Source organism: Dromaius novaehollandiae, chromosome 11, assembly GCF_036370855.1.
Source record: "Dromaius novaehollandiae isolate bDroNov1 chromosome 11, bDroNov1.hap1, whole genome shotgun sequence".
Lineage (NCBI taxonomy): Eukaryota > Metazoa > Chordata > Aves > Casuariiformes > Dromaiidae > Dromaius > Dromaius novaehollandiae.
Window position 1 is genome coordinate 20,155,759 of NC_088108.1, and position 13,497 is coordinate 20,169,255.

Here is a 13,497-nt window from a genome sequence, read left to right on the forward strand (position 1 = left end):
AAAAAAAAAAAAAAGCTTACTAATGTTCAAAAAAGGACTAGACAGCTACAAGAGTAGCTTCTGCTGCTCCAGAAGGTAGCGGGGACTGCTACTCTAGAGATACTGGTCTAGAGGTAGCCAGGGCCAGCCAGGGCCCAGGGCTGCGCTATGGGCAATATTACTCGACACTCACATAGACGTCAAAGTATATCACATTTTGCCCTGTCAAATGCAACCACGAACCTCCATCAAGGAGGCTGGCTCTCCATCCCCTGATGCCAGGCCATCAGCAGATACATAGCAACAATACAACACCCGATGTACGAAGGGCTTCGTTCAACAATGTTTGTGCTCCTCTGATTGAAGGCAGGCAAGAGGTGCTGAGCGTGGCTGTTTTCATCAGGCCCTCGTGCTGCAGGACACAGAGCTGATGAACACCAGCTGGCACCAGAAGGCCGCTTTCCCACCAATTAGCTGTATTATGATGCTCTACAATCTCCTCTGAAGCATCTGGCACTGGCCACTGGCAGGCCGGGCTATGGGATGAATCGTCGCTCTGCTCTGTTGTGTCAACTCTGATGTTATTAAAGTTTGGACTGAAACGAGGAGCTCAATGTCAAATATATAAGCCTTGCCAAAGACTCAGCAGATGCTGCATACACAAACACAAAAAAAGGGGTTAATGTTACTTACTCTGGACCAAGCTGATTCTAACTTTCCTAGATAAATTGAAAGAACATCCCTTAACAGGCATCTTTTTTCCAGAGATTATCACTTGCATAAACATGAAATACCTATGGGTCACATCTGAAAATCCCTCCTTATTATTACTATTTATTTGCAAATGCAGTAGCTGCTAGAGGCCCCAGGCAGACGGACAGGCAGCACTTATCTTCCACCAAGATTTGGATACATGCCTAACTTCAGGGATGTGTTGCGCTGCCGCTAGTTGCATCAGTGCAAAAGTGAGTGCAAAGTGCCATTGTAGGGAGCTGGAAGCATTTTCATGCAGTCTTGCACTGCCGAAAACAGCCAGCCAAAATGCAGAGCCCAGAGAGAAAACCCCCCCAGCTTCGCATGGGCACCACCAAAGTACTCAGGGCATTGGCCTCATGGGTTAAGCACAAGACTGCAGCTGAAGAGGACCTGTGCCTGCCTGTGGACACTCGTCCTCTTGCTATCCTTACCCACGTTGTTCTGCCTTCCCATTCCTCAGCCTTCTCCAGCCCCAAGGGCTCTTAACGGGACTGACTCCGCTAGTCCAGGGCTGGTGCCTCCCGATGAAACGTTTTCTGAAACATAGCATAATGCAGTCACTCCCAAATAAATGTCCATTCGAAATTTCCATAGGTAAAGCCGAGGTTTAAGCAGCTCAGTTAAAATTTTACAAGTTACATGATTGATCATGAGTTGAAAAAAAAGGGGGGGAACAGAAAATGATTTCCTCACAAATAAGGCTACTGTGACTAAGTTAGTTGCTTCCCTTCAGAAAAGATTGAAGCTTTTTCTCCCTCCCTCTGCAGTCTGGCTTCCTTTTGAAGTTAAAACAAAGGAAGGTTTGGGGGCTTTTTATTTAAGAAGAAGAAAAAACCCTTCTCCACTTTGAAAATATTTTTCTTAGACAATTGCTGTCGCAAATTTTAACAAATACTCACTAATTTGCACCTTGTTCAAAAGCCAAATGGTAACTTTGATTTTTTTTGCTTAAGAAGCGCACTGGCTGTTACTCTGCCTTTCTTTGTCTTAGTTGCAGAAGGGAGAGTCTTAAAGAAATCCAACTACCAGCTCCATTCCAGATTTCCACAATTTGTTATATAATTTCTTAAAAGGAGCCATAAGGCCACTTGGAGGAAAAAAAAAAAAAAAAAAAAAAAAAAAAAAGAGCTCTTTTAAAAGAAAAAAGAAAATAGATTTTTCACCCATCTTCTTGTAGATGAAGTAGATGAGACTAAAAAAGGAATTTCATTTGAAACATTGTATTCAAGCCCAAGAAAAAGCGCTGGCGAGGTTTCTCTGCTAGGGATTTCACTCTAAGGGACCAGACAGCAGAAACCAAGAGACTTTCTCCAAGGACAAAGAGAAAGGAAGTTTTGAAAAAGATAAGCTTGCTTTAAAACATCCTTTTTTTTCCCCCAGCCATATGAGAAAGGACATGGGGTTTTGCTTTCCTAAGGAACAGATTCTGAGTTCTGCACGTTTAAGGTATGCCAGGGTTTGAATGACAGGCAGAGCAATGCTATACATACATCTCCTTGCAACAGTGCCTTGTAAGTACGATAGGACTTTAATGACAGAGCAGTATTTTAGGAACCAGGTGCTCAGAGCTGTTCAGACCGTTCGGCGTTGCTCCAGCAACAAGAAGCTGATCTAAATGGCCACCTCCTGAGAAAAGCCCCGCAAGGATCTGAGTTGTGGGTGGAGGGGTGCCCAAATGCCACGGACACCCAGAGCCTGGCGCCCATCGTGCTGCCCGGCTGCGCGCAGCCCGCAGCCTGCCTGGCCGATACAGCCCCGTCCTCGCGGTGCCACCGGTACCACCCTTCTAGGACCATCCGACCAAGACGGTGGAAATGAGTCGGTCTTCCAAACAGCTTAATGCATAAGGCCCCCTCTCCATCTCGCACCCGTGCACATGCATACACACGCGTGCCGGCACGCCCATTCATGCATATGCATGCACACGAGGGAAGTGTAATGAGATGCAGCCAGCCTTTCCCTTTCCGCACGGCGCGGAGCCTCCTGCGGCTGCTCGTGGCGGAGCACGCGACCCGGCTCCCCACGCGCCGCCAGCCAAACCCAGCTGGGTCTCACCAAATTCATCTGTTCAAGTCTCTTCCTCCAAAGTGGGGTGGTAGCAGCACATCCCCACTCCTGAACGTGGCATGATCACTGGGCGCTCGGCAGCGGAGACAAACTTGGAGGCTGCTGAGCACATGGTGAGCCTCGCTGGAGGCTGCCAGGGGCTTGAGAGCGGAGAGGAGAGAAGATGAGGGCAGCCAGAAATCAAAGTGCAAGAGGCCAGAAAAGTTAGAGGTGGTCCTGGGGAAGGGAGACAGATTGTTATCGCAGGCATTGGATTTGGGGAAGGTTGGAGAGGGCTGAACGGCTCTGGGGAGAAAAAACAGTACGGGCAGCCTCGGATTTGTTGTTATTTATCGGTTATGAGCATTTGAGCATGCTGTGGTGGGTGTGTCTGCACATCACTAATCAACTGAACAGTTTGTATGTAGCCCTGGAAGAATGGCAAATTAACCCAATATTCTGGTGTTGGAGACGTTTTGTACTGAAAAGTTGTATTTGGTGGCAGGCTCACAGATTCCCTCCTGGATCACACATTTGCATCCAGGATGTTGTCTGTCCAATATAAAGCCGGCGAAAACAAAACCAAACAGCCAAATAACCTTTCCAACAAAAATAAATGGAGCTTAAACATCAAAACATATCTGTGCATTTCTGCCATTTGTTTACAAAAACAAAAGCAAAAATCAAAGTCTTGAATATAGGACTTCCAGGTATTTTCAGCTTAAAGCACCATTTAATTTAGAAGTTCCCTCCAATTTTTTAAGCATTTTCAGATGAAAATCAAACCAAAATCAACACGAATGACATTGTCTTCTTTTATTTCTCATTCAGTGAAAGTCCCCTGTGAGACTCTGCACTCCGGAGAGTGGAGGACTTGGCTGCTCTGCGGGCTCTGTTCAAGGACGCAGGGCCGAACCCAAGGGGTGCCACGGCTCCCTTCCTGCCTGTGCCACATCATCCAAACGCGGAAAGTGCATAAAACATCATGGCATGGCCAGGACTGGGGCCAGCCTGCCACTGCCTTCTATAGGTGTGCCTCTGTTTCTCTCCAGAGCTGAGGAAGATTGGCTGCATTTTTTTTTCAGCGTGTCTCAAGTTGCATCTTGCTGGTGAGGATACAATAAATAACAGGCACCAGCAAGCTGGGCAGTGGAAATGGGGGTGTCTGGTCAAACCCTTTCTTAAATAACTTAATAATGCAATACGAAAAGAAAGTATTCTGCAGTAACAGCTTTGCCACGATGCTATTAAAATAAAGATAACGGGTGTGAGCGAGTTAGCGCTGCATTAGGGAGCAGGTTTCAACGGCATCTTGCCTCATTAGCAGCCACCCTGTTCCTCATGCAATCGTTAAAGGTGAACTGGCCGTGTATACATGTGTGGGGTGGGAGAGGATGGGGTAAGGATCATTTCAGGCCCCTGTTTCAGCTGCCTTGCAACACAACAGGGTCACCTCCACTCGCTCTTTCCTCCCTCAATTCCTTCCCTGCTTGGTTTGCAGAGATTAGAAAATCAGGTTTTAGCTTCCCTGGGCTGGATTGTTCCTCCCTCCTCCCCAGCCGTATTAAAAGCTGCAGGAGGGTATTCACGTGCAGAAATCTTTGCAGAGCATCCCCTGCTCAGTCCCTGTGGAAAGCCGGGGCTGTTCTCCCCTTGCTCCCTCTTCCCTGCGTCGCAGAAGAGCTGCTTGCAAGCCTGCCCTGTCCCAGGCCAGCGGTGCGGTCGCCAGGGAGGCGGGAGGCCACCCTTGCTGAGGACAGGCCTGTCGCGGCCCGAAAGGAGTCGTTCAGGACGACCTCCCTCCCCTTGGGGCCAAACGACCAAGTTCGTGATGCCCTTGGACTGAATTAAGGTGAAACGACACCAGCCAACCAGTTTTAAGATTTATTAACACAAAGATAAGGCATGTGGTCAAATAGGATAATTCAATGGCGAATACTGCAACTAGCTAGACAAAAACAGATCTTACCAACATGCAACAAAAGAGAGGGGGAAAGAGAGAGAGAGAGAGAGAGAGAGAGAGAGAGAGAGAGAGAGAGAAAGATATCACCACCCGTGGATCCAGCGGCGTCCTGTTGGTCCTCTTCCTTTGGGAGTCTCGGCAGTGGGGGGGGGCTCCCGTCTGGTGGTAGGTGGGTCCTCTTCACCCTGGGTGTAAGTTTTGGTGGTGCGCGTGCAGTAATTACAACTCGAGTTGGGTCCGACCCTAGGTTAGCTCGGAATGACACGCGTGCAGTGGTTACAGCTCGAGTTGGGTACCTCCAAAGAGGGACCCTGAACAAAGAGATCCCTGGGTAATTATAGCTTTTTCAAATTAAGTTTCCCACCCCCCCACGTGGTAGTTCAGACCAATAGTAATTTTTGAGTCTGGGGTCTCCTGCTCCTTATTGGATCTCATCGTTGTTCCTAGGCAGGCTGTTTCTTTTCTCCCTTATCTTTTCTGTTGCAGTTTCTGCAGACAGGTGTGTCTTCCTTCCTATAGGTGTGTCTTCCTTCCTCGGGTCCCACCATCATCTCTCAAGGTCTTGACAAAGAGGTGGTAACTCCAGCAATTAGCACCGTTTCAGCAGTGCACAGGAATGCAAATTGCTGGTAACGCCCTTATCATTCCCGCCTGCAGCAGCTCTGGGCCCTTTCTCACTGTACTAGGGAGTGCGGCCTAAGGCTTCAGCAAATTTAGCCACTCATGCCAAGCAGGTTTTATAGAAGTTGTGCTAAAAACGGACAATAATTTACAGTCCAGATCCCAAAGTCTCTGCCCGATTGCGGTCTCGTTCAGTGCAGGCTCGGTGTGTTCTGGGTGGTCGCAGGGAGACCATCTCGGGGGTCGCAGCAGCCCAGTCCTGTTTCCGCCAGGGACAGATGGCTTGTTCGGGGTTATGGCCTGCCTGCACCCCATGCACCAAGAAATGTTTAAGGCAAAAAAATTCATTCATCTGTCCGCCACACCACCCCGTGACTTAAACATTGATTGGTACGTCTCCTTCCTGAAGTCTTCATGGCCTTCATCCACAGTGGTGATATGAGATAGAGAGAGAGAGATATCAGAAAGAAGTATAGAAAGGGTAGAACAAGTCATGGGAAGAGTAAAAGGAACAATACAGGTTCAGGTAAAAGGTGCTTAACAGTGGTTACACAGAGGTGTTGCCCAATGCAAGCTCATGCTTTAACAATTTTAGCAACTTTTAACTTCACAGAACACACATCAAAATTGAGTTAACGAAGGTAAGTGATTGTTACAACAGGTATAACAGCTGGCAAATGCGGTATGGATGTCAATATGCAATTTCCTCCTTCAGGGTAAACTGGGAATGGGTTTAAATGATGGGTACTGTGGTTGGCTGTGGCCGATAGATGGCACGGATTTTCTTTATGCCGTCGGGTGAGGTGGTAGGAACAAATTGCATGTCGGATTAATTGAACAAAGCAAGGAATTGTACAAGGTAAAAACATTAAAGCGGCAACTGCACCTAACAAATACAATATTAACTGTTTCACCCACGGTGCCCCCGGTAACCAGGACCACAAATTGCCACTCCAGCCGTTCCAGGTTTGGACGGGGACATGGGCTATTTTTCTGATATCTTTGGTTAACTGGAGAACTACCTCCCCTACATCATCTATTTCTAAACAACAGTTGGAAATATTTAATTTCCCACACACCTCTCCCTCTTCAGCTAACAGATAGTCTAAAACCATGCGGTGCTGAAGGATTGCCGTGCGCATCTGTTGGGACTGCAGAGTTAAAAGATCTTTTGCATCAGCGGTTTTGTTGGTAATAATTTCTAGAGCCACTTTTAGGTTGTAAATTGGTTCTCTTGCCCCCGATATTAGTTCATTAGGATTCCAGGTTGCAGGCCCGTAATGTTGAACTATTCGTTCAGGAGGCCACTCATTATTTCCCCATTTTTGCATCTCACCCAAATCTACCTTAATGGATCGCGTCTTACGGGCAACCCTTCTGTCTCCGAGGTTATCATATACTTTTATGCCTAACCAAGGTCCGCCTGTTTCTGGTAAAAGGAAAAACAAAGGTCTGATAATCCCTGTATAACAAATTCCCGACCACCCCGCGGGTAAAAATGTATATGCTGTGTGTCTGCAGATCCAATAATGCCCCTTCTTAGCTCCAATGCCCTGAGCAAATGGCCCGTTTATCCCTGGTGGGAATTGAAAGTAAGTTGTGTCTCTGTCGCCCAGAGGGCTGAAAAATGTGGTTGCCCCATCACCTATTTGGCCGGTATAATACCAAGCCCCAGAAGTGCCTTCCCATTTGCAGGTTTGCTTGTAAGGGGGATAATTGGGTCGTTGGAGAGTTAAAGTTTTGTTTTTGTTTGACCAGTATCCCTCAAGTCCCTGATGACACCCCGTTTCATCGAGCCACATCCATAGCTGGAGATTCCTGTCTTTATCGAGTAGCTTACAAGTGAATGTCCATTGACTTTCCCCCACTTCAATCCCTCCCTCCTGGGTACAATTTAAACAATATTGTCCCATGGCTGGGAACTGAATTGGCCAGGTCCCACCGTCGTTCCACGTGTCATCCGCGGTTTCGCTGTAATTGCTTACGATCTGGTCTGGGGTGAGGGATGTGGACATCCACGGCCAGCTTGATAACCCTAGCGGTCCTCCGCAAACCCAGCAGTGGCTTAAATTGAAAGTTTGGCTTACTGCTTTCACCAGCAACACGAACTCGTTGTTCTCGAAGAGATTAAATGAGTTGGGGGAAGGTAGAGGGAGTGGTCGTTCGTTGCCCTCATGGATGCATCCTTGAATCTGGATGGTCCAGAGCAGTAGGTGCATCTTGGTCAGACCACCACCCTTGAAAACATAAATAAGAACAAACTCGCTCCTCAGGTCAGAGGGAGGGAATAATCCATTTTGTGTGAATCTTGTGGGTTTTCCCACTAGCATCTTTTGCTCTCCAAGTATATTTATTATTCTATTAACCTCCCAGCAGTTTTGCTCCCAAAAAGGAAGCCATTCCGGGCAGCCTTTGAACACCATATATGAGTCCATGTAGATGTGTACAGGGGAGGTAGCCTGGCCTTTGCATTGGAATACGCTCCACACTGCAGCCAGCTCTCCCACCTGTGCACTGCCCTCTCCCTCTGTAATGATCTGCTCCTTAGTCCCCACTTGCAGCGCCACAGCCTGGTATCTCCAGGTTTTCCCTTTCTGCTTTGAGGAAGCATTTAGGATCTGATTGGAAAATGGGGGAGCTACTAGAATTACAGAGGGGAGTTGGGGGGTTTCTTTATTCAAGTCTGCCTCATCTTGTATATTTAAAACTTTAGCAGCTCCCTCTGTTACGGAGAAGACTTTGCAATAGTGCTGTATTTGTGTGTACCATTTTCGTACAGAGGCTCTCTGAGCCACCCCGTCAGGGGGCGGGGTCCCTGCCAGGACCGCTTTGGTCACCTTAAACGGACCTTGGAGAACTATGGGTTGCTTTCGAATAGTTCGTTCAGCCTCCCTTAGGGTGAGGCTGACTACAAACATCCCCTTCTCCCACGTAGTGTACTGTTTTTCAGCGTCATATAATGGTCTGGCAATAATTGAAAAATCAGGAATGTGCTTCCTCCAAAATACGAGCAGCCCTAGAGCATGTTGCAGGTCCTTTTTGGACTCCAGCATTTTAATTGAGTCTAATGAGGACAGGGTATCCGGGGGAATGCAGGTCATCCCCCCCCTCCACCAGATTCCCCAAAATTTTACTTCACTGGAGGGAGTTTGGATCTTTTCAGACGGAATTGTCAGCCCTGTCTGCTCTAGGTGAGCAATAATGTTGCACTGTGTTCTCTCAACGTCCTCTACCTGGCTCCCTCCCATGAGCACGCCATCTATGTATTGATAAATTTTGACTCCCACCTGTATGGGGACAGTTTCGAGCTCTTGTGCTACCGTAGGGGGATGCTTGTACCCCTGAGGTAGTTGAGTGAACTTGTATTGCTGTCTCTCCCACGTGAAGGCAAAATGCTCTTGGTCCTCAGGCTGCAAAGGGACCATAAAAAACATGTATTTGACATCGATTGTTGCCATCACGGGGTGGGACTTCTCCTGGATAGTCGCTATTAATTCAGCAATATTTGGCACAGCAGCCGTCAGTGGGCCTGTATTGTTATTCAGATGCCGATAATCAATTGTCAATCTCCACTTTCTGTTTGGTTTACAGACTGGCCACACAGGGGAGTTACAGGGTGAGTAAGTGGGAATAATTATCTCCTGTTCTCGTAATTCAGTTATTACAGGGGCAATTCCCTCCCTTGCTCCTAATGGCAGAGCATAGGGTTTGACATTGATTATTTTTGAAGGAGGAAGTGCGGGTGCTGACTGAAGCAGCCTCGTCGAGGCTACAGGGAGTCCAAATGTCCACTCTTTTCCTCCCAAGTCTACCCAGGTACGGCCTTTTAGTAGGTCAAGTCCCATAATATTTGTTGGCAAATCTCCTAGTATCATTGTGGTTTCAACTGGAGATTCATCACCTGGCAGCCAGCATTTAATTCGGGCTGTCGGTTGTGGTTTAGAATTACCAAAAACATCAGTGACCCAGATTGGTTTCTTATCGGCCACTATTCCATTGTTATCAGCAATATCCTTCCGAAGAGCTGATATCTGGGCCCCAGTGTCTACTAAGAAAGTAACTGGAGTTTTAAAGGGCCCTAGTGGGAAAGTTATCAACAAGTCTCCTCTGCTGTTTTCTGTGAGCCTCCTTAAGTGGACCCACTGGCTGTTCCCCGGCTCACTTAAAAGGGACAGCTTGGGGGGTTTTCCCGACTCCGGGCTTTTAAAATCAATCAGATCAATTTCCTGGGGTGCAGACGGGGTTACTACTCTAGGTTCTTGGGATAAGGGAGCAGGATCTTTGGGATTTGAGGAAGATGGGGTTCCCCTTATCCTGTCCCAACTTCTTACCAAACTTTCCAGGTTGGGAGTTGGCAACCTATCCATGACTTCTCTGGGAATTCCCTTTGAAATGCCTTCTGCCCACAATAATTGTCTCCTGCTACCCGACACCCGTACCGGTTTCCCAGGATGTGGGGGTCGCGGCGATTTATGTTGCCTCCCACCTTCCTCAACTCTTCTTATTTCTGCTTTATGCTTTGTTTCCCCCTGGCCAGTGAACCCCATACGCCTTCCGTAATTAATTAGTTCCTGTGCCACTTCCCCCCAAGTCATGTCAGGGGAGCCTCCCCTTCCCCTCGGTCGGAGAGCTCGTAATCGGTCTTGCAGCTGAACAGCATATAGCTTTAAAGCATCAGGAAGTCCCCTGATCAGAGGATGTAACCTCTCGGGGTCTGCCACACACTGCATGGGGGAGGGCTGCTGCGGAAGCAGCAGACGGTCATGCATCAATTGGAGGCAAGCAGTTTTCTGCACGCTTTCCAAAATGTGGCCCGCTGTGGGTGTTTTAATAGAAAAAGGGTCTCCTCTTTCCATTGGGTCTAATCCCCCTGCCCAGTAGGCTACCCTCTGGGTCAAGGACCATGGTTCCCTATTATCATTTGTGGTTAGGAAGACTCCGGGTCCCCAATATCCTCTAGCCTCATCTTCGCTCAGCAGAATGCGATCCCCCCCAGTGAGGGAGACTCTCCACACATACTCAGTTTCAGTTTCCCGGGAGCCCCGGGAGTATTTTTCCTGTATTTTAGCCAAGTCCTGAGGGGAATAGGGGATAATACGCGTGGTATGTTGTTGAATACCCCCTTGACCATTATCAATGGTTTCAGTTTTAATCAAGGGTCTCATTACTATGTTCCCATCTCCAGGATAAAAGAGGTTCCTGCTCTCTTCTAATTCTTTAATTGGATATATGGATTTTAGATCAGATGCCTGTTTTCCGTCTAGTTTTGCCAAATTCGAGAATCCCAGTTCACTATCATCAAACCCCCGCCTGTTTTCTTCCAGTTCAGACCGCAGGATTCTCTCTCGGTCTAATGAGTCCGATAAGATTGTTTGAAGTCGCTGAGTATGGTTGCGCTCAGCAGCAAGTTGACTTTGCAAGTTTCTCACCTGTTCTTGCAAAGACTCAATTGTCTCTTTGTCTCGACTCTGCGAGTTTCTTATCTGTTCTTGCAAGGACTCAATTGTCTCTTTATCACCTTGCCTCTCCCTCTGGGCAGCAATTAGTGCCGCCCCTAAAACAGCACAAACTGTTGCTTTTCCTTTCCCGGTTTGTAGTTTTCGTTCCTTTGCCAAAAGAGTGATCCTATCTGCCACCGCCTTTGAGTCATGCCAATTGTTTTGGGCCCAAGCCATGCCAGGAAGAGAGGGCAGGGCTTTATAGCCCTTCAATTTTTCAAAGAGAGGATTATCCTCCATTGTCGGATCCTCAAATCGATCCCGACAACAACTATCACACAACACAAAAGGAGACTACTCCAAATTATTCAGCCTACTGTGGGTTCACGTACCCAGTGTGGATCTTTACAACAAGATCCTCTGTTCTCCAAATTATTCAGCCTACTGTGGGTTCACGTACCCAGTGTGGATCTTTACAACAAGATCCTCTGTTCTCCAAATTATTCAGCCTACTGTGGGTTCACGTACCCAGTGTGGATCTTTACAACAAGATCCTCTGTACTCCAAATTATTCAGCCTACTGTGGGTTCACGTACCCAGTGTGGATCTTTACAACAAGATCCTCTGTCCCCGCTCCTGGCAGGCACTTCCCAAGGAAGGGGCCACGCTAAGGGCCCTGGTCCCTTCTGGTAGGTTCAGTATCTCAAGGGCATCCTGCCGACTACGCCAATTATGTCGCGGCCCGAAAGGAGTCGTTCAGGACGACCTCCCTCCCCTTGGGGCCAAACGACCAAGTTCGTGATGCCCTTGGACTGAATTAAGGTGAAACGACACCAGCCAACCAGTTTTAAGATTTATTAACACAAAGATAAGGCATGTGGTCAAATAGGATAATTCAATGGCGAATACTGCAACTAGCTAGACAAAAACAGATCTTACCAACATGCAACAAAAGAGAGGGGGAAAGAGAGAGAGAGAGAGAGAGAGAGAGAGAGAGAGAGAGAGAGAGAAAGATATCACCACCCGTGGATCCAGCGGCGTCCTGTTGGTCCTCTTCCTTTGGGAGTCTCGGCAGTGGGGGGGGGCTCCCGTCTGGTGGTAGGTGGGTCCTCTTCACCCTGGGTGTAAGTTTTGGTGGTGCGCGTGCAGTAATTACAACTCGAGTTGGGTCCGACCCTAGGTTAGCTCGGAATGACACGCGTGCAGTGGTTACAGCTCGAGTTGGGTACCTCCAAAGAGGGACCCTGAACAAAGAGATCCCTGGGTAATTATAGCTTTTTCAAATTAAGTTTCCCACCCCCCCACGTGGTAGTTCAGACCAATAGTAATTTTTGAGTCTGGGGTCTCCTGCTCCTTATTGGATCTCATCGTTGTTCCTAGGCAGGCTGTTTCTTTTCTCCCTTATCTTTTCTGTTGCAGTTTCTGCAGACAGGTGTGTCTTCCTTCCTATAGGTGTGTCTTCCTTCCTCGGGTCCCACCATCATCTCTCAAGGTCTTGACAAAGAGGTGGTAACTCCAGCAATTAGCACCGTTTCAGCAGTGCACAGGAATGCAAATTGCTGGTAACGCCCTTATCATTCCCGCCTGCAGCAGCTCTGGGCCCTTTCTCACTGTACTAGGGAGTGCGGCCTAAGGCTTCAGCAAATTTAGCCACTCATGCCAAGCAGGTTTTATAGAAGTTGTGCTAAAAACGGACAATAATTTACAGTCCAGATCCCAAAGTCTCTGCCCGATTGCGGTCTCGTTCAGTGCAGGCTCGGTGTGTTCTGGGTGGTCGCAGGGAGACCATCTCGGGGGTCGCAGCAGCCCAGTCCTGTTTCCGCCAGGGACAGATGGCTTGTTCGGGGTTATGGCCTGCCTGCACCCCATGCACCAAGAAATGTTTAAGGCAAAAAAATTCATTCATCTGTCCGCCACAAGGCCGGGGACGAGGAGCCTGCGTCGCCCTGGCCGTGCCTGCGAGGAGCAGCGGGGAGCTCCCACCGTCCCGACCTGCATCGCTCCCGCGGGAAGGCAGTGTGTGGCGGCCCCGGCTCCCCTCCCCGGCTCACTGCAGCCGCTCTGCCAGGCAGGCAGATACCCCTAGACGCAGGGGCATTTCTGCAACTGTTATTTTTATTTTCTTACCTTTCAGGTAAGAAACGAGGGGAAGCAAAAGGAGAGGTTTCCTGCTTGGCTGCTCCTCCTCCACGCTGCTGCACCCTTGGGTTCCCAGGCAGGAGCCTTTCGCCCAGCGCCCATCTGCTCCTACACAGCCCACCAGCTCGAAAAGGAGAGAAAGAAATGATTATCCCTTGCACAAAGAGATGGTAGAGAAAATACACAGCTAGCCCGATACGGGATGACTGCACCTCCCAGGGCTGCAGCCCAGGGCCTTTTCCTGCTCGGTCCCAGCCCCTGTCCCATGACTTGCCATGGGCGAACAGCCCTTCGCTGCCACTTGTTGCAGGGCAAGCGACGCACGCGCTGACGGTGTTCGCACTCCTGTTGGAAAGGAGTCCCCACCGCTGCTCTGGGGACCAGCGAGATGCAACGTGGCCCGCACGGGCCCGGAGAAACCCCATCCTGGGCACGACCACTTCCCCATCGCCCCAGTGCAGCCTCCCCCGGGAAAGCGCTCCGCAGAGGCCCAGCATCGCCTTCTCCCTGTGCCGAGCTGGCCCCGGCGGCCCCCTCCCCGCCACAGCGCGTAGC

At 49.0% G+C, this 13,497-nt stretch overlaps 2 long non-coding RNA genes across 2 annotated transcripts; both read right to left on the bottom strand.

Moving 5' to 3' along the window:
* Nucleotides 1-209: 209 nt before the first annotated feature.
* On the bottom strand, nucleotides 210-13,058 carry LOC135329562 (uncharacterized). The gene is made up of 4 exons (XR_010391074.1): nucleotides 12,931-13,058; nucleotides 2,791-3,018; nucleotides 1,167-1,271; nucleotides 210-631 (listed from the first exon to the last, which is right to left on the bottom strand). It is a non-coding gene; the product is annotated as an uncharacterized LOC135329562 (long non-coding RNA).
* Nucleotides 4,652-12,717, bottom strand: LOC135329561 (uncharacterized). The gene is made up of 2 exons (XR_010391073.1): nucleotides 11,827-12,717; nucleotides 4,652-7,602 (listed from the first exon to the last, which is right to left on the bottom strand). It is a non-coding gene; the product is annotated as an uncharacterized LOC135329561 (long non-coding RNA).
* Nucleotides 13,059-13,497: the final 439 nt, after the last annotated feature.